Genomic DNA, 18,992 nt, shown 5'->3' with positions numbered 1-18,992 from the left:
TTGAATAGGATTTTTCTCTTTTTCCCCACCAGGAAATGCCTGTAACACTACAAAATTTGTAGTGCAAATTATTTTTTAAAAGCCCAGCCAACCAACTGGTATTCACAGTAATTTGTTTCAATCAGTGGCGCTAAGAATTATTGCTATCAGTAGAAGGAATAGACTGCTGTGCTTATATTGTTTGCTCTAAAGCAGGACAAGAGCCACACCATTTTGATGTTAGTGATTTCATCAATGGAAGAAATAGACAGCCCTGGACTCTGGTCATGCAATTTTAAAAAGCTCTCAGTTCACCTTTAGAAATAAGCAACGAGAATTGTCTGAAATTATATATTTCCACTCTCTGTACTATTTTAACTCAGTTGGGCTCTGAAACCGTAGTCCATGTCCTGGCTTCCTCTCGACTCAATTATTGTAATTCATTATTAAACTGTTATTTGTTTTCATTCTTTACACTGTGCTGCTTTACAAAGCTCAACAGCTAGATTTATAATATGGAGAGCTCTTTTCCATTACATTATAGTTTACCCATAGTATTTTTGTTGGCATGTTCAACAACGCACTGACTTGGGTATTTAATTCCTTGCACACTATAGATTAACCCAAATCTATGTGCTGCTTTTAAGCATTTCCTGAGATTAGCAGTTTTCCTAACCTGAACTGCAATCCAAATACAAAGTTTTAAAATTATTTCAGTGCTTGTAACCAAAATGCTGTATCCGAGCATTGTCAAACTCTGACGTTCATTCCAAGTCCAAAATGGGCTCTGGATCCAATGTTTGCAAAGTCCATCTTGTTTTAACCTGCCAATTAATTACTCCAGGAATAAGTAAACTATTCTGTTAACCCTGTAACTTTGGATACTATTTCATCTCTTGGAGACTTAAAAGCATCATCTGGGTGGCTGGGATAAGAAATTTAAGTTATATGTCCTGAACCCAGCACAACTAATGGCAAAGAGGAAGGGAACTACAACTCTTCTGTTAGGCTCCCTAATGACCTCCACTATCAGTGGTCTCATTAATGAAGGTAAAAGTGGTTCCTATATGTATGCTGCAATGCAGCCTCCATCTTATCTCTAAGTATGTTCACACTTGTCTCCTCCCAACTCTCAACAGGACTTGCACTCAAATATTTTACTGACAAGTGCAAAACTTGGTAGTACTACAGACCTTTATTCTCTAATTGCATATTCTACCCTTCCTTACCTTATTCCGTCCATTGTTAAACTACTCCCATTTCCTCACTGTCATCTCCTATTTTTGCTACTTATTTTTCTTCTCCTAACTACAGTCAGCCTTGTTCTCCAAGGGCTTTCCCCTCAGCTGTTCTTTCTGTCCTATTTATTCCTTTATTTCTGCAGGTTTCCCTTACTCCATTTTATCCTTTTTATTTTTACTTTCTTTTTATCCTTCCTGCCTTCCTTCAGTAATAACAAATATTTCTCTCACACTCCCTTCTCTCATCTTTTCTGTGTCTCTTCTCTTTATTCAGCCTTTCTCCTTGAAGTCTTTTGATTGGTGTCCTCTTGAATCTCATGCTTTCTCTGTCTTACTCTATGTTCCCCTATTCCTCACTTCTAATTCTCCTTTCTAGCCGAGATAAGCATTTGTCCCTAGGAAAAAACCCTGTCCAGACTTGTCCCCATGTCCCTTTGTTTACTTCAGCTTTTCTAATTCTCAGCGCACCTGTGTGCCTGATGAAGCCATTGATCAATAAACACTGAGCAGGCAGCTCATCAGAGCAAGCACACTGTGTGTGAATGTGCCTCTGGTGTCCCTTCCTCCTTCATCCACAGAGCCTCCAAAGAAGCCTACACTTGCACGAAGGCAGGGGCTGGATGATACTGTATTTTTTTAAGTTTGTCAGTCTGGTATGGTGTGATAAGGTATGACATCACAGCCCATAGGATATATGAGCCTCTTGCAAGAAAGATCAATACTTGTCAGAGTTTCTCTTTCTCAGTTTTCAGAAGCTTTTTTTTTTTTTTTTTTTTTTTCTGGAGCTCACTGGCCTACAGTGAGCCTATGCTCAACAAATGTCATGATTTAGTCACCATATTACTTTGCTGTCCATCTTGGCCTCAGTTTTTGCAGTTTAATCACTATAGTTACCTGTGAGCAAAATGCTGTCAGGATAGGATTTCTGCCTTGAGTTGGAAACTGGATGGTGGATGAACACTGTGTTAATGGAAGACCCCTAGTCTTCCCTGAGCACCTCCCTGCCTGTGAAGAATATTAGCGTACAGAATTTGAGTCTGAGACATAATCAGAATTTTGTGAGCTTTCCCTGCTGCTTGCAGTTAACAAAATGTGCAGGCAGCAAGTAAATTTAATTATTTTTCTTGAAAGGTCTGAGTGGCAAAAGAGGTACTGAGCTGTTGGTCTGCAGTTACAGGCAAACAGCTACAAACTGGTTTAAGTTTCATTTATGTTTACCTACAACCATGGGTGTAGAAACAAACTGTGTTTTGTTTTTTTTTTTTTCTTTTCCATTAGGAGAGCATAATCCCACAATTTTTTCATCTCTGTCATTTGTGAGAGCTACTATAGGTAAGAAGTTTTCAAACTATTTATTCATTGTCCAAAAAGTTGCCATTCTACCTCAATGTGCACAGAGCTACGATACTTTTTGGGCCCTGCACAGGCATAAAAGTTAGAGTCGGTATTCTTGGCACTTTCTCTACAAGCCTCATGGAAAAAAAATGCCCCATTCACGTAAAGTGGTTCCACATTTCTGTACATACAATGAACATAGTAGAATGAGTTTAATCTCTAGTTTAAGTCTACTGACATATAGTTAAAAATCGATGGTATACAGCTCAGGAGGCAATGTTTTTCCCTGTTTTTCTGCTCCAGCATTGGAAAAGAGTTGATAAACTTTGGGTGCACTCAAAAGATTATGGCTTTAGTATAGAAATCTGCACAGTGGTTGAATTTCACAAATTATGCAGGCACTGAGACACTTACTAGACAATAGTATTGGAGCAGTTTGAAAAGGAGAAGGGGAAGAAAAAAACAAATTTGTGTGTGTGTGAGGGGGTTCCTTGTAGCCTGCTTTCAAAAAGAAATTTTTTCAGCCAGTGTGGAATGGTTGAGGGAAAAATATCCTAAAATATATTCCTTCTCCCATTTTTCCAATCCTTTGGCCAACGCTTTCTCAAACTTTGGCTCAATTTGATATTATTAGTTGTTTCATGCTGTTTGTGTAGGGTTGAGTTTGAATAGATTAGATAGCATTAGTGTGATCAGTGGGGACATTCCTTCACCGGGCACTGCCCATCACACACTCTCAGTCCACAAAGGTGAAAAAAAAAAAAACACCAAAAACAATTGCAGCCTCTATGTGAATTGCAACATGAGATTTAAGCGACTTGTTTTCAACAGTCAGTCATGGGCTAAAATGGCGGCTGTTATCAGCATGGCTGCCCTACGAGATTGGAACTGGGGAAGCACAAAGAAGGGCATGTTTCCAGTATTTTCAGAGGCACACTTGGCATCTTTTCATAATGTCATACACAAGCAACATACAGGGTACTTATTGTGAATTCTGCCAGCCCCCATCCAAACGTGTCGTGAGGTTACACATGATGTGTAATGCTGTCTGATAGACACCCAACATAGGGTGTTTCTGAGGTTGTAATGCAATTTTCCTGACATCTCCAAAAGTGGGAGCCCTGCTGGGCAAACTTTCAAAGGTGGATAGAAATGTATGTTTGCACATCAAAATAGGCAATTTATTTGACGAACAGGCACTGAGGTGTCCAGTTATCCCTTTTGCTTATGCAAATACAAGTTTTCACAAGCACAACAGCTGTGCCTGCACTGTGATTATTTCCATAAGGTAAGAAATTGTTAGCTGAAGGAGATGTGCCCTGTAATAATGCTTGGGTGTGTTTCTGGGGAATGGTCTGTCAGATGCAAGAAGGGTAAAATAGGCTAACAGCACTTAGGCTCACAACTCGAGTGATGCAAAACTTGCAGCATGAAACCCGAAGCTGGGGCCAGTTTTGTGAGAAAGGTCAAGCCCTTTGGGCTCCCAGGCCATGCTGTGTCCACACCGATTTGGATTGTGATGTGTACAAAGCTCTCCTGCTCTCCCCCTGCTCGGGGCTCTGATGGGCCCAGGGGTGCCACAGGTGGCCGTCTGGCACAGGCCTGCCTCGCCAGGGACTGGCAGGGATTTGGCCGTGCGGGGCTCTGCAGTCGTGGCTATGCGTGGAAGCCCCCCACCCACAGGGCCCAGAGCGCGGCCAGCTCCCGCGGCTCATCGCAGACCTCTGTTGCACCACCCCACTGCAACTCTGCTGCAGAGCACTGAGCCCCCCGTTGCGGCCCCACTGCTGAACACTGGAGACCCCGCTGCAGCCCGTTACAGAGCACCGCACGCGCCATCGCTCAACGTTGCACGTTGCACACCCCCTGCTAACCCAGTGCGCGGCGCGGCAACCTCCACCGCGCAGGCCTGCGGCCCCCGGCCCCGCCGCTACCGCGGCCCCCCCCCCCCTCCGCGGGCTCCCCTATGAGGTCAGCGCGGCGCGGAGGCCCCGCCCGCCGTCCCGCCCGCCCGCCCGCGGCCGCAGGGGGCGGCGGGCCGCGCTCCGCCCCGCGGCCGCCCCGCTCCCGCGTTCATTTCATTCCTCCCCTCATTCCGCGCATTCCTCGCATCGCTGGCGCCGCGCAGCCCGGCCGGGAGCCCGGCCCGCCCCGCCGCCGGCCGGGCAGCAACTCATCCTCCGAGGGCTCCGTCCGCCGGCCTGCGGCAAGCTCCCGGCGCGGTATAAATAGTTGGGCGGCTGATTAAAAATAGGCGCGGGGCCGTAAATAGCTGGGGCGGCCCGGGGGCGGCGGGCGAAGTTTGCTGTCAGAGTGCGGAGCGCTGGCGGTGCGCGGAGGGGCGGCCGCAGCGCGGAGGTAAGAGGCGGCCGCGGGCGCGCACGGCGGCGCTTTGTGTGGCGGGGAGGGGAGCCGGGGGCCGGTCCCGGCAGGGGTCGGCCCGAGAGGCCGGCGCCCCCGCAGGTGCCGGGGCCGGCGGGCGAGGGGCCGCGGCGGGGGGAGAAGTTGTTCGGCGGAGTTCCTGCCGCCGCGGGGCCGCGGCCGGAGCCGCAACAGGCGGCCGCTGCCCGCCCCGCGCCGCTCCGCTCCCCCTCGCTGCCGCTGCTCGCACTTAGTTGCCTGAGTCACTGCGCTGCAGCCGGGCGCGCACACACTGGCGCGCACACACACTCACACGCGCACTCCTCACGCCCGCCCGCACTCCCTCACACACGCGCGCACACGCACCGAGCCCTGGCGTTTTTCACATTTTTGCCACGGGGAAGCGCGAAGTTGGGAGCAGCCCCAGGCTCGCTGGAGCCGCTCGCAGCCCCGCGGAGCCATCCCCCGGCGGTGCGCGCTGCCGAGCGGCTCGGCCTGCCTGCGCCCCGCGCCCGGCGCTGCCCCGGGCTCCGCTTTCCTCCCCCCTCTCGTTTCCCGCTGAAAGATGAAGGAAGGAATGTTCTTTTTCGCTGCTTCTTCTCCTTCTCCAGAGCTGCTGCTGCTGGTGGTTAATTGCACATTCAAGTGGAAAATTTTCGGGAGTCAGCAGAAACATTGTATCCAAAAAAGACAAAGTCGCAGTTACACCACCACCGAAGAGATTGTCCGTGGAAAACTTCCATTCGGTAGGAACTGTAGGTTTTTTTCTTTTTCCGTAGCGTTTTACAGAGATCTAATCTACAGATGTCCACAGTGCTGATGCGGAGGGCCGGTGGCAGCCTTTGTTCACAGAAGGAGCGGTTTCAAAGGAAGTACACTTTCAAGGGGGAGGGAAAAAGTTAGGGCAGCTTTTGTAGCAGAAATTAAACAAAACAGTCCCTTCCAAACAGCTCAGCAAAAACGATGAAAAGAAATAAAACGAGAGAGAAAACCTTTCTGTTCTCACCAAGTAGAAAAGTTTGTGCTCCTGCCTCAGTTAGGCATAATCCTAGTCATGATTTTTCTCCTCTTGAAATCTGTTTTAAGTTGAATGGTGTTACAGTATAAAAATATTTATGAAACAATGAAATGCCAGCCACCCATGCTTCTCGGGAGAGTTGTTAACTTATTAGAAACAAGTGCCTGCCTTTGATATGGAGAAATGAAAATTGACCTCCAGAAGTGCTGGAAAGTTAGGGAGCAGTTCTGCTCTGCGTTTCCTGAACGTAAATGACTCCCAATATTTTTTAACTGTTCATTGTCGAACACTATCTGGGAAAGAAAGGCCAAGAAATGTCAGGTTGTACTGGCATTTTCTGACGTAAAATGTTATATATATAAGAAACGTAAGCCGAATTGGCAGAGCCTCAGGGAAAAAAAGTAGCTGTACAGCTGTATTCCTGTCTAACAGAAGCCTGTTTGCTTTCCCTCAATGCTGATAAAGTTTGGAAACACGGTATTGCTAGTTAGCGGTTTTCCAGAGATATCTAAACTAGATAATGGCAAAGCTGGGAGCCGTACAATTAAAATCCTGTTTTCTCTAGCCGAATGTTCAGTTATTATGCAGCACATCTAATATGGAAATCTCTGTGGGAATGCCTCTTATGGGAAAATTCATATAAATAACAAAGTGCTACCTGCAGTTGAATATGAAAACAAAAGTGATTATAATTACATTAGGACTTAAATTAAAATTATGTAGGATTCTTCGTATAACCCTAGAGTGGGAATGTGTCTGTAACATATGATGTATTCTGTCTCTATAAATAGTTGGGAAATACCATTACAGGGATATTAGACTGTAGATGGTAAGATGGTGCTATCAAAAATGACATAGACCTGTGTATTAAATTACTTCTCGGGGAGCAGAGGGGAGCTTGCATGTTTGTGAGTGTATCTGTATATATGTGCACGTACTTTATTTGGGAATAGAAAGGCAGGGATTAATCCAGTGAATGTTCTTAAATCATGAAACTGAAGGTTTTATAAGTGGGTCACATTTTAAACTCGTGACTTTTTAAAATCAACTTTTAGAAATATTTTTGATTAAAAGCAAACTTTTTTGAGATGTATTTATTTTTTCTACTGGTGCTAAAACGTGTCTTTTCACACTGCACTGATTTTTACTTGGGTCATGATGTGTTTTCTGTACCAGTAGGATAAACCTACAGCAAAGAAATGCAGGATTTTATCAGTTGACCAAGCAGAAATTTTGGATGCGTATGACTTATTTCAGTTTTTCTTCTTAGTAATCTAAAAATACCTTTGGAAAATACTTTATTGCTAAACATGTGCTAGGTGTATTTTGAGCATCAATTTTACATAGGCTGCTTTGGTGAAGTAAATATCATTAGCTTCTGTACCCAGGTGAGTGTAGCAACAGCTCTTGAGATTTGAATTACGGTTTTATATTCTGTACAGTTTCTTAGTGCTGAGCGGGGGATGTATGCGAGCAGTGAAGCAGAGGAAAAATTTTGATTTGACATGAGTCTTAGTAAAGACAGACTCTGCTTAAAGGAGTTTAATTAAACAGATAAAAAAGAACAACAGAAACTTAATTAGGAACTAGACCCGCCGTGAGTTTCCAGCTGAGAAATGATAGTGTATTGTTATGTGTGGAGACCTGTGAGCATGTGTGTAACATGTTTAGTGTAATTTGTAACTATCGTTTTTTTTGTTGTTGTTGTTGCTGGATGGTGTAGTGGTTTTGTATACTGCTGAAGTGGTTTTTAGGCTTTGTTTGTCCATGCCTGAAAAAGTTAAGCTCAGTTAAGTCACATGCAGAGGAATAAAGAATTCTTCCTTCTTTCTTTTTAAACTAACCTTGTAGATAATATTGTAAGCAAACTTTAAAGATATAGTAGATCTAGGGTAATAAAGACTTCTTGAGCTACAGAGAAATTCTGGCATATTTTACTTTATAAAAAGTGAAAGGTAAAAACATGTAGTTGTGTATCATGACATAGCTGTCAGTTTGCAATCCATATAGTATGATGGTTACACTGTTGGAAGAATTTTTGTAGAAGTAATCTGACTTTATTGGAAGGTGCCTAAGATTTTTTCCAAAACTGAAGATCTTGTGTACAGTTCTGGATGTTTATCTGTGAGATTATCTTCAAACATCGCATTTTGAATGCATGGTTTCTTACTGCATATACACACATGCATATCACTTTTTTTTAATCTATTATTTTTTCTTGAAGTTAATATTTATTTTATCTTCCCGTATACTGATGGTTTAAAAACTCACCTTGTCTGTCTGCAGTGATTTCACTTAAGAAGAAAAGATTTGCTAGATCCAATCCTCAGTTTAAAGTGACTAGGATGACTCATATGAATAAACATTGCTGGATTGAATACTAAGGTATTTACAGCATATGCTTTATATATATGTTTAGTACGACATTTGGTGCCCAAAGAAGTACGTGGGTACTATTCTGCATCTTTGATTATAAAGAATATTATATTTGATATGCATGCTTTTTCAAAGTTTTGTAAGCGGACTTCCTTTCTGCTTTGCTTATGATCTAGCTAAAACTTGGAGGAAAATTTCTTTTAAAAGTTGATCGCTCATTCCAGTTTTGGGCTCTTATTCTGACTGCTGACTGCTTTTTTCTAAATATGTTGTAGGTTCAGGTTAATTCCACTGACTTCATAGAGTGTTTCTGTGTGAAGTTGGCTGCAATGAGGGTGCATATTGGCCCCTTAAACATGATTTTGAAATCTTCATCCCTCATCAGAGTGACCTGCTTTAGCCATGAGAGAAATAGTAGCTACTTATTTCTGGGATTTGAGATTTAATTACCGTTTTGTCACCGTGAAGCACCTTGCCATTAGTGCTTGCCTCAGGTAGAAATGCTTTATATTCCTAAACTACACTCATTTACTAATTAAAAAAAATAAAATTGAGTCTCAACAAAATCTTAGAACCTACAAGAGGTAAATCATCTCTCTGAAAGAAACTGGCGTTAGAGGTTCTGTGGCAGTTTATACGAGTACTGTATAATTTAAATTGTATCCTGTGATATATGAACAGATTAATGGCATTATTTATTATAAAGCCAACCGGCTCTAAGCTGCCACCCCGAAGACACGTTTTTAGAAGAAAAATCTCTGCAATAAATTTCCACTTTATGACCATATCTTGCTCTTTGTTCTTGCACAAAACTCCTTTTGATTTTTGCAAGTGGAACAAGGATGGAATAATATTTCCTGGAATAATTTTGTGTTTGGTTTTAAAGATCACTCATTTCCAAAACATAAGCTAGTGAAAAGTTGCAGACTTAAATCCTTTGAAGCACCGACTCCAAATCTGCTTAGATTTGTCGCATAAAATTCAATTAGGACTTTTCTAATTTAATAGCCCAAACCTCTTGGTTTTTGGTTTGAAAACCTGATGCTGTCGTGAGTTTTGTCTTATTGCTGGGACAGCCAAAATCCCTCTCTCTGTTGATGCGGATTCAGCAACTTTTATGCTGTATCTGGTTAGTAAAGTTCCAACTGAATTATATTAATTTTAAAACACAGGGAATGAGAGAGTGGAGGGGAGAGAAAGGAGGTAAACAAGCCAGTGTCAAAATCTGGTTCTGAACAACTAATTTGAGTCATTTTGCACAGGAAGTCTATGAATGAAGCAACCCGTCATGTGCTACATGCCCTTATTTGTTAGATGAATTTTTGTACAAGCATCAAGAATGTGATGAAAATCCACAGAGTGTGTAAAGGGTTTATAGATGCTCGCCTGGTTGATGCAGGGCTGCAGTCCCATTTCCCAGTCTCCAGCTTGTGTCTGGGTTCCTCGGAGGAAGCCCATTTTAATTTGGCGCCTGTCCAGTAGAAGGTATCACCTACAACTTTTTGTTCTTTGTCTTCTAGTAACTGTTTACTTGAACAGCGTGATTACTCCCTCTGCATCCCGTTGTACCTTTCCAAATGGCCTTCTTAGATTTCTAGCTTGTATTAGTTCTTCAGCGAACTTTTGAATCAGCCTGTGTGGCAGCAGAAGCATACGAGGACAAAATGCAAGTTTATTTGCTAGCAGGTCAGAAGGTAGAATGTGAAAACAGTGTGCTGGGAGGGGGGAAAGGAAGGCAAGTTTAGGATTATGTGTAAAACTATTAAAATGCTATTGACTGGGAATCTAAAACAATGACGAGTGCTGTTGTTTTTACAGATACGTAAACTGAAAAACTGCTGCTAATGATGGGAAATGTTAATTATGTGAGAACATATTGAACTTATATTCTCTGGCATGAACTTTTTTAAATGCATCGACTGTGCTGCCTTTTATGCGCACAGCTTTCTAATTATCATAATTCAGTACAGCTCTGGCTTTTGGAAGGAGTTCAAGTGCAATCTCAACTTAACATGAAAGGAGTTTTTTTTTTTAAACTGAGAATGTTCAAGAACAATTTGAAAAGATAATCTAAAAATGCTACATACTTAGCTGGGTATAAGTCAGAAAATAAATATGTTCCCATAACTGCCTATCAAAGCAGAACAGATTATTAGAACTATCTATTTTTTCTCATTATGTCTTTCACACTCCTGCAGAACACAACTAAAAACACATTTGCAAAATTGAGTATCATAGAAAGATCTACTATATATCCATTGACAGAAGTTTGCATTCTGTCAAATTTTGAAATGATTAATTAAGTAGATTACTGTATAATTATGAAAAGACTTTTCCTCAAATACTATGTAAGTAACCAAGATTTCATTTTTTCTAAGATAAAGCAAGAAGAAAATTCTCATGATTCCTTTGGTATTAACCGATTGCGTTTCTGTAACATACTAAAGCTCTGCTGTAAATCTTCCTTATCTGTCAGTATTCACACCTTATCTTCATGGAGCTTGAGGGGGATGTAAGTACCCATTCTTTCTAAAGCTTTTGAAAGTTGTTTCTATTTCTATTTTTAAATGAAGGGAAAGTAACTTAACTTGCACTTGAATTACCCTTTCACATTGTTTTTTTTTTTGGTGTATTCTCAAATTGTTAGTTTTTTTTTCTTTCCTGTTTTACCCAGCTTCTAGCTGAAAAAGAATCAGATTTTTTTTCATACTTGTTTTTTCTTTTACTACAGTACATGCTACATTTCTAAAATGCGAAGAAAGCCCCAGTGAAACAAAATGACTTCATTTGAGCTGGCACTTAGGAGCAGAATTCACTTCCATAGTACTGAAATAAAAGAAGCCAAGTGTTTTAAATAGCCACTCCCCTAGGCCAGAGCGTTTTAGAAAAGCTCATTGTCTAGATTTGAGCTGTAGCAGTATGCCTGCCTCTGTTAAATCTCCCAAACCAGACAGCTCGATTTCTAAAGTTGACATCTGGTTTACTCTTTGTTCACCTGTTTAAAAAAAATGCAAATAGATGAGTGCGCCATTGCCCTAGAGCTCTGCAGAAAAAAAAAATGCTGTTGACAGTTTGTCAAATAGTGCTTCCAGTCTAAGACTGCAGTAGCCTATTGTTATGCCAGCAACAGGCAACAGAAGTTGTGGCACCATATGGCTGGTATATGCTTCAGATAAACTATCTGTTAATTTAGCTTATCAGCGTTTTGATATGCTTCGTGTTTGAATCACCAACCAGTATGGCCTTGGGTATTTTTGGTGCCAAGTTATTCCTTAACATTATAGACATCACAGTTATTCCCTTGGTGGAATCCCTTTCCTTTCATTCACCTCATGGTACTCTGAACAATAGTGCTTATTTTTGCAATTAGCTGGCATGTTTTTTTACGTGGTTGTCTTTCTGTTGGGAGATTATAATTCAGGAATGACATTTTGGTTTTGAGGGGAGAAAATGTCAGAACAGACTTTGGAAGAAAAGGTAAATTCATAAAGGTTTAATGGATTAAAGCCTCTGTTATGTGTATCTCAATTAAAATATGTAGTGTTTGGAGACAAACATTTATTAATGACAAAGGAAATCTTACTCATATTTAATCTACCACCATGCATATGCACTTCTTGTCCTAGAGCTGCTTTACGGTTTAAGATAAAAGGCAAAACTCTGTAAACAGTTTCATTTTCCACATCCAAAATTTTACTTTATTCTTTCAACATATTAGTCTTTAAGAAGAATTGTATACCTGTATCTGTTGCCAGCTAATCTTTTTTTTTTCTCTATTTATTCTGTAATCAACTGAAAGCCTTTTAGAAAACTCAAAGACTGAATGGGTGTTCCTCATTTCTTTTTCTTTCCTCTTCTCCCTTCCCTTTGGCCATAATTATTTTGTTACAAGAAAAATCTCAAAACATAAATACAGTCTTCTGTTCAATGCCGCAGTGATGTCCTTAGGGTTGGGTCTGTCTGTGTTGCTCTCTGACCTTGCTGCACATTCCTCTTTGTCTGCCCTACAGGCTCCATCTTGCTGTTCCTTACAGGGCACCACATCCGTCTTTGGTTGCCTGGACTTCCCTCTTTTCTTGGGTATGCAGTTAGTTATATTAGTTAGTTAGTATGCTTTTGGGCATCCCCAGATTAGGCTTGCCTTCTTTCAGGTTGTGGTAGCTTTGTTCTCCCTCCTTTTGCTAGCCATCTTGCCAGCTTCTCTTCCTGCTGTTGCTCATGGACATGGTCTTGCTGTTACATCTCTTTGGCCATACTAGTCTCAAGGCTGCTTTCTCACCCTGGCTATTAGAAAGAAAAAGCCACTTGTGCTTGTATAATGACTTTCATGTCCAAGGTCCTTGATGACCAATAAGAGGGCCAGACTGTCTCTCAAAGAAGTTTACAGTCATCTTCTGACTCTGTTTGTTGACACCACTTTTTAGTAATGAAAGGAGGTCAAAGAGAAGAAAATTTTTCTCCCATCCTTTTGGAAGCAAGTAATTTGACAGTCCGGAACCGTGGCTGTTTGTTAATGCCACACTGAAGTCCATCCAGCTATAGGTGAATTGCACTGAAACTGCCAGGAACTGGCACAGCACCCAGAGGCCAACCAGATGGGAGATGAAGCAAGAGGTTATGTCCCTGCCCGACCACCATAGTCACCTGCAGAAAACAAGAAAGCTTTTCTGCCTGTGGCTTGGCATCTCAGGCTGCTAACAGAGGTTTGTAGTTTCTCTGCAGGGACAGGATGTGCTAGCATTTGTCTACTTAGAGTTGGTTTGGGGATCACCTCAAATTTTGAATCTCTCTTAAATTCAGATTTAGAGTTCAGGTCCACAGTATGTCTTATATACAGGGACGGTTAGATGATAGTAGCATATTTTTGTCTTCTGCCTTATTACAGATTAGACCTGTGATTTTTCACTTTAATGTGTTTGGGGTGGTGGTGGTGAGGGAGAAAGCAAAGAGGCAGGGAAAGGAGAGGTATTGAGACTTACAGTTCTCTGTGAGGCATTTGCACATCTTCCATGTAAGTTATTCCTAAACGTTTTAATAGTGAGAGGCAATTTTCAGCCCACTAGATTATCTATAGTTATCACCTATACTTACTGAGTATGGAGATCTTTGGACTGATGGGGCCATTAAAACATAACAAATCTACACCTATTTGATACAGTAAAGTGCATCTTTCATATGGTTTTATATATATATATATAAATAAATAAATATATATATATATTTTGGTTAAACTCCAGAGCCTGTGAAATTTTTTGCTGATTTCTGCTTTCCTAGCCTTTCATTGGTTCCTATCATTTTTTTGTGACTGGAAATTCATAGCTCCAAATAATGTGCATTTTTTTTCTTTACATGTACTATTATTTATGCATAGTAATTTCTTTCTCTGCTTCTTGGCATATTTACTGTATGCTTACTGAGCACTTGTAGATAAGCAGTTGAAGGGGCATATTTATAAAAACAGATTTAAAATAAACAGCTTCCTATAGCAATTCAATTTAGATTTTAATGTTAGTATTTTTTGTTGGTGAAACAATGACCCATAAAGACCTTGGTCTTCTAAAATCTCTAAAAGCAATACAAAGAAGTCCAAAGTATAATAGAATTATTATAGTTTTTGGTTGCTTGGAAAATCAACTAATATTCTGGCCTCTGAGATTTAGGAAACAAATTAAAGCACCCTTTTTTAGGTAGCAAGCTGCTTTTAATGGTCCTTCTGTATTAAGGAAAGTACAGTATTGTAGGTTATTTATTTCTGGGCATGCAGTACAGGGTGAAGAGCCTGCAATTCAGCTAGCAATGCCTCTGTGCCCTGAGGTAAACTCTATTTCACAAAGGGAATTTTGATTATGGTCTACTGCTCTGTAGCATAGTGGAGGCTTCAAGAGGCAAGTGGTAAATGCTACCAAAGAAAAGCTGGATTGGAGCCACTGACGTCATCTAAGTAAATCTGCTGTAGGACTATAGCCATAAAATGACTGCCAGCCACTGAGCGCACTTTGGCCTTTTCTTGTCAGCTGTTTTAACTGCTTTTTTGCTTCTTTTTTATTTTTTTTCCAAGCAACATGTATTTTGTTTTCTTTTTTTTTGTACTAGTTGTGCACATGGTAAAATATAGAAGTGTGAATGTTTCACACACACACCCAGCATGCAAACTGCACATACCATGTGAGTAGCTGCACATTGCTGTTAAAAAATTAAAAAGTAAACCAGTACTTTTCCATACGTGAGTTTAGCAGAATTAAGCTTCCATCTCAAGCCACGTTTTTAGGCACAAGAGCCTTGCAGTTCAAGTTACAGCATACAGATGAGATTTGTGTTGTGCGCAAAAAGTGTTTTGATGCACTGGAGGGCATGCTTCCTTCTGGAAGAACTAGATGTGTAAAAATGGCTGGTTGTGAATTCTGAATTAGAAAATAACACTGGTGTTTGAGTGCTTAAGATCCGGTGTGTTAGTCATTGCTTTAAGCTTGACCCCTACAGCTCCAGTCACCCTGAAACAAAACTTTCTTGTTTCAAACATCCAAATGCATTCTTAGCAGCTGATCTTCTGATGATACTTTTTTTTTTTTACATAGTTAAGGAAACCGGGTGCATTAACAATAGCAGCTCTAGGATTCCTTCATGAGTACATAGCAGTAGATACATATGTACCAAAAGATATAACTAAAAATGCAATTGATATTTCACCTGTCTCCCACTTAAAGTTTAGATGTATCAGGATTGTAACAGTAGTACTTGTTTTTTTGTCGGTGGGTTGAATTCATTGTCAACGTTCTCTTGAAATGAATTTCCAGGAATTTTAACATACTTTTTTTTTTAAAAAAAAAAAAAAGAGTGAATAGTAAAATGCATTTATAATTATTAGCCAGTGTGTCCCATGACAATATTTGTTTACTTGATTTATGTACTTTTTAAGCTTTAAAATAAAAATTAAGCATCAATGTTTTTGAAGTTTGAGTCTCATGATCAGAAACATATTAAAACCAGTATCTTCTCCATGAATCATTAGATGAGTCAGTTCCTGAAACCACTACAAGCCTCACAGTTCTTGGCTACAACTGAAAGCAGGAAATCCAGGCTTCAATAACTTCCTTTCCCAGTACTGGCTATAGCAGTGTTAGTGGTTAGTATATGCTGCTTTTGTAAGCAATAGGAAGATGTACGTCTGAGGAACAAAGGCACTCAAGTCAATTTGCTGAAACTGTTTGTAATTTGTGCTCTTGATTTGAATGTCAGGATATATTGGCATATACTACATTCTGTGCTGCAATACATTTTCCATCAGTGATATTCAGAATATGAAATAGAGGGAACACTCTGTCGCACAATTCTTTGACAATACCCATCTAATAAGTTTACCAGAAAAAGTGACGTTATTTTAGTGATATAATCCAACTCCTGAATAGCAATGACAGTGAAAACTGAACACATAGGAGTAAATTTTAAATGTTTATTTAGCAGCTACTTTGTTTTATGCTTGTGAAACAAACTATCTTTATTCTGTTTCAGCGCTCCAAAAGGGCTTGAAAAAAACCCAACCCAAACTTGGAACTTGTAAAATAAAAACACATGATTTGTTTTTCAGTCTCCTTTTTTGTAGTGAAAACTGTTTGCCGCCTCATAATCAAGGACACATTGGTTGTCTCTATGTCAGTGAAGCATTGTTGGCTGCAGAATCTGTCTCTTTAAATGTGGAGTGCCTGTGCTCTACAACATCTGTTCAAGAGGATGTACTATTTACCTTCTTGTGCTAACTAGGCCAGATTCAGGTTTGGTACAATGTTGATCTTAATGCGTTACATCTGGAAAGTATTCAGTCCTTTATGTTTTTCTTAAATATTATGAAAGATAGTTTGGTATCTTGTACTTACTATTCGGTTAATTTAACTCTCTAATTAACTAGCAGTACCTAAAAGCCAAACCTATCTTCTTTAACTATTCTTTTTGTTCTTCTTCCAAAAAATTGTTTGTTCACAAACTGGGAACGCAAGTATTGAGAGCAATGAACTAGTTAGATGATGCGTTAGAAAGCGAGTTTTGACAATGTTGCTTAACTTGTATAAGTAGTGTATTGATTAAAAACAAATACAGAGCTCTTCATTTAAATGGCACAGTGTTTTTGCACATTAGGCAACACTTTTTACATTAGATGGTATGTGAAATTGATTTTATAAAGCAAGCTACCAGTTGGAGTTTTTCTTAGCTGGTGCAAGTTGGTAGATTGACCTCAGTGTAACTAATGGCCATTTACAGAGGGTTGGAGCCAAATGTCTGATCCTAGTGATCCTGTGCTGATGGCCACTGTGGTGCTTCTTGAGTTGTGTGTTAGGCAGTACTGAGGAGGATTGGGCTGGGGGAAAAAGGAGGAGACCCATAGCCATAAGAGAGACTTCCCACCTCCTTCCTTTGTCTATGCAACTCCACGCTCATGGGAGAGATCTGGAGAGGGTCAATCCCTTGCTCTGACAATGACACTGAAGCCTTTGAGGGACTGTTTTCAGTTTGGGGTGAGGTTGCTCTCAAGGGAGAGGGAGAGACTCTTCCCTCCTGGTTGGCAAGTTTATGTCAGCTGTTCATGGGTACTTTTCCAATGGCAAATGCCAACTTTTCATTTTTCCTCTCAGTACTGGCACATACAACTCTCAGTGGCTCGTAGTGTCTATCAGAGACACAAGTGTCCATCACAAGTCCAGGACAGGCCACGGGACTTGTTTTGACATAAGGGAGCTGGGTTGCCAGACCTTCTGTGCTGCAGCAAGCATACAAGCAAACTTCTTAGTTGATTGTAAGTGTGGTTAATCAGGATTTCTCTAAGAATATTTAATGGAATGTTATTGAGCCATCAATGTGCAAGAAACATTAAAAAAAAGTGTAAATAGGATAACTGGTCCAAAACTACAGTTCGCACAGCACCAACTCCTATGGTACAGGAAGTTGGTGGAGATGACAGTTTTTGATATTAAACTACTCCAAGTACCTGATGGTCTGTTTCTGGAGACAAGCCTGTATCAGGCGAGGGAGCTCAGTACAGAGCCATGTCCCAGGCAAGTGGAGATCTGTGCTATTAAGCTTGCTCACTGCAGAGCATCATGTGAGCAGAGTGGCTTGGGCTTAGCACAGGGTAGCTATATCAACAGTTAGACTGTTTTGGAGGCAAGCTAACTTGGCTCTCTCTTCCTTCTGTTGCACTCAAAGAAAAAGGAGTGGCCTTTGAAAGGAGGGCTCAACACTTGCCTTCAGGAAGGAGGCTCCCAGGGAGGCATGCGTCTTTTCTTCCTTCCTTCTAGCTAGTTTAAGTGGTGCTTTATTCACAGATGCTGTGGTAGAGCACCATGTACGCAGAAGTCTCACTCAGGTGTGTCTTCTCTGCTGTGGGGAGCCAGATGCTGCTGCTTTAGGGATTGCAGTGCTCAGGGTCACACCACCTATGGTAGATTTAACTTACTGCATTGCAATTAACTTTCTGTAATAACAATAATTACAATAATTAACTTACTGAAATAACAAAGATGTTCTTCATGCCACTTCTGCATGTTGCTTTTGGGACAGGAATATATATATATATTTTTTTAAGGGACAGTGTAAGCACTTCAGCAGCAGAGAGTAGCAGTGAATTTTCACAGGATCAAAGCATGTGTAAAAAGCATTGTTCTTATTTGTGATTGTGCAAAGTTCAATTTTCTATTAATGTTAACTGATTGTTTAAGAACAAAAAAAAAGTCAAGTGGAATAAGCATCTAAAAGTTAAGAAGCAATCTAGAATCATGCTTGCTTTCATTTATTTCACTTGTAAAGAGATGTAAATGTTTTAATATTTTTTCCTAGTTGAACAGTCCTGAACATGGGTATTGTGATGCGTAAGATATAGAGATACGTTTTTATCAAGTTCATACACTCAAAACGTGTATGAACTGAACATCTTTCTGTTACTATTGATCAGAGAGATGTCCTGTTGTTCTAATGTGGATTTTGGTTTGGGATTAGAAGCCTGGGGCTTTGAATTGCTTGCTGTCTGTAGACCAAGTCGTCAGTGGCTACTGATTGATTCATTAATTAAAATCAATTTAAATGGATTTCTAAGCCTTATGTAACCGATTATCTTACTAACAGCATGAGAAGGGCACTGAGATCTACAAGTAATGTGTTGCTTTAGACAAAATATAGCACCATTTTCCTGGGAGAATTTTATGAATTGCTGTAAGTTATCTATGCAAATGAAGGAGCCTTGCGTAAATCCTACATTAAACAGACTCTTCCTGTTGGACATGATTTTCTTTTTTTTTCTTTCATTTTTTGTGAGCCTTCTCCAAAAGACTTTAATGTGTGTGCATGCATGTGCACGTGCTTGTGTACATATTCATGGTTAGAGAGTTACTGTAGACAGGGTTAAACATTGCTGGGCTTCTGATATATTCTGATCTTAGAGATTTTTATTTTTTCTTTAACATCTCCCTCACCACATTTAAAAAAAATCCACAACAAGAAAAATCATTTTCTAAGTTATTGAAAACAAAATGACAGGAAGAACGTCTAATGCTGTTTAATCCATGCTCCACCTGCTCAGCAGTGCTGTTGGAGGAGACACTTTGGACAGCTGGAGGGGCCGTGTGGGCAGAGGGGAGCTCTGGCAGAAGTGCTGAAGAGATGGCAATAAAAACCTTCCTGGCTGGGATACATGAGGC

General features: G+C 40.6%; 1 protein-coding gene across 13 annotated transcripts in view; it reads left to right on the top strand.

Annotated features, from left to right (window-relative positions):
* Positions 1-4,563: 4,563 nt before the first annotated feature.
* The window catches only part of TEAD1 (TEA domain transcription factor 1), a 160,609-nt gene continuing 146,180 nt past the window's right edge, over positions 4,564-18,992 (top strand). For 5 of the 13 annotated variants that reach the window (XM_080593062.1, XM_080593057.1, XM_080593065.1 and 2 more), the window contains exons 1-2: positions 4,565-4,913; positions 5,528-5,662. The gene's annotated coding sequence lies outside the window, so the exon portion shown is untranslated. Of the gene's footprint in view, positions 4,914-5,527; positions 5,672-18,992 lie in introns of all 13 variants that reach the window. The other 8 variants (XM_080593058.1, XM_080593066.1, XM_080593056.1 and 5 more) reach the window with 3 other exon arrangements.

The sequence above is a fragment of the Anser brachyrhynchus genome, assembly GCF_964034855.1.
Source record: "Anser brachyrhynchus genome assembly, chromosome: 5".
Lineage (NCBI taxonomy): Eukaryota > Metazoa > Chordata > Aves > Anseriformes > Anatidae > Anser > Anser brachyrhynchus.
Note: the sequence above shows the minus strand (reverse complement) of the source record. Positions and strands in the feature narration are given on the sequence as shown.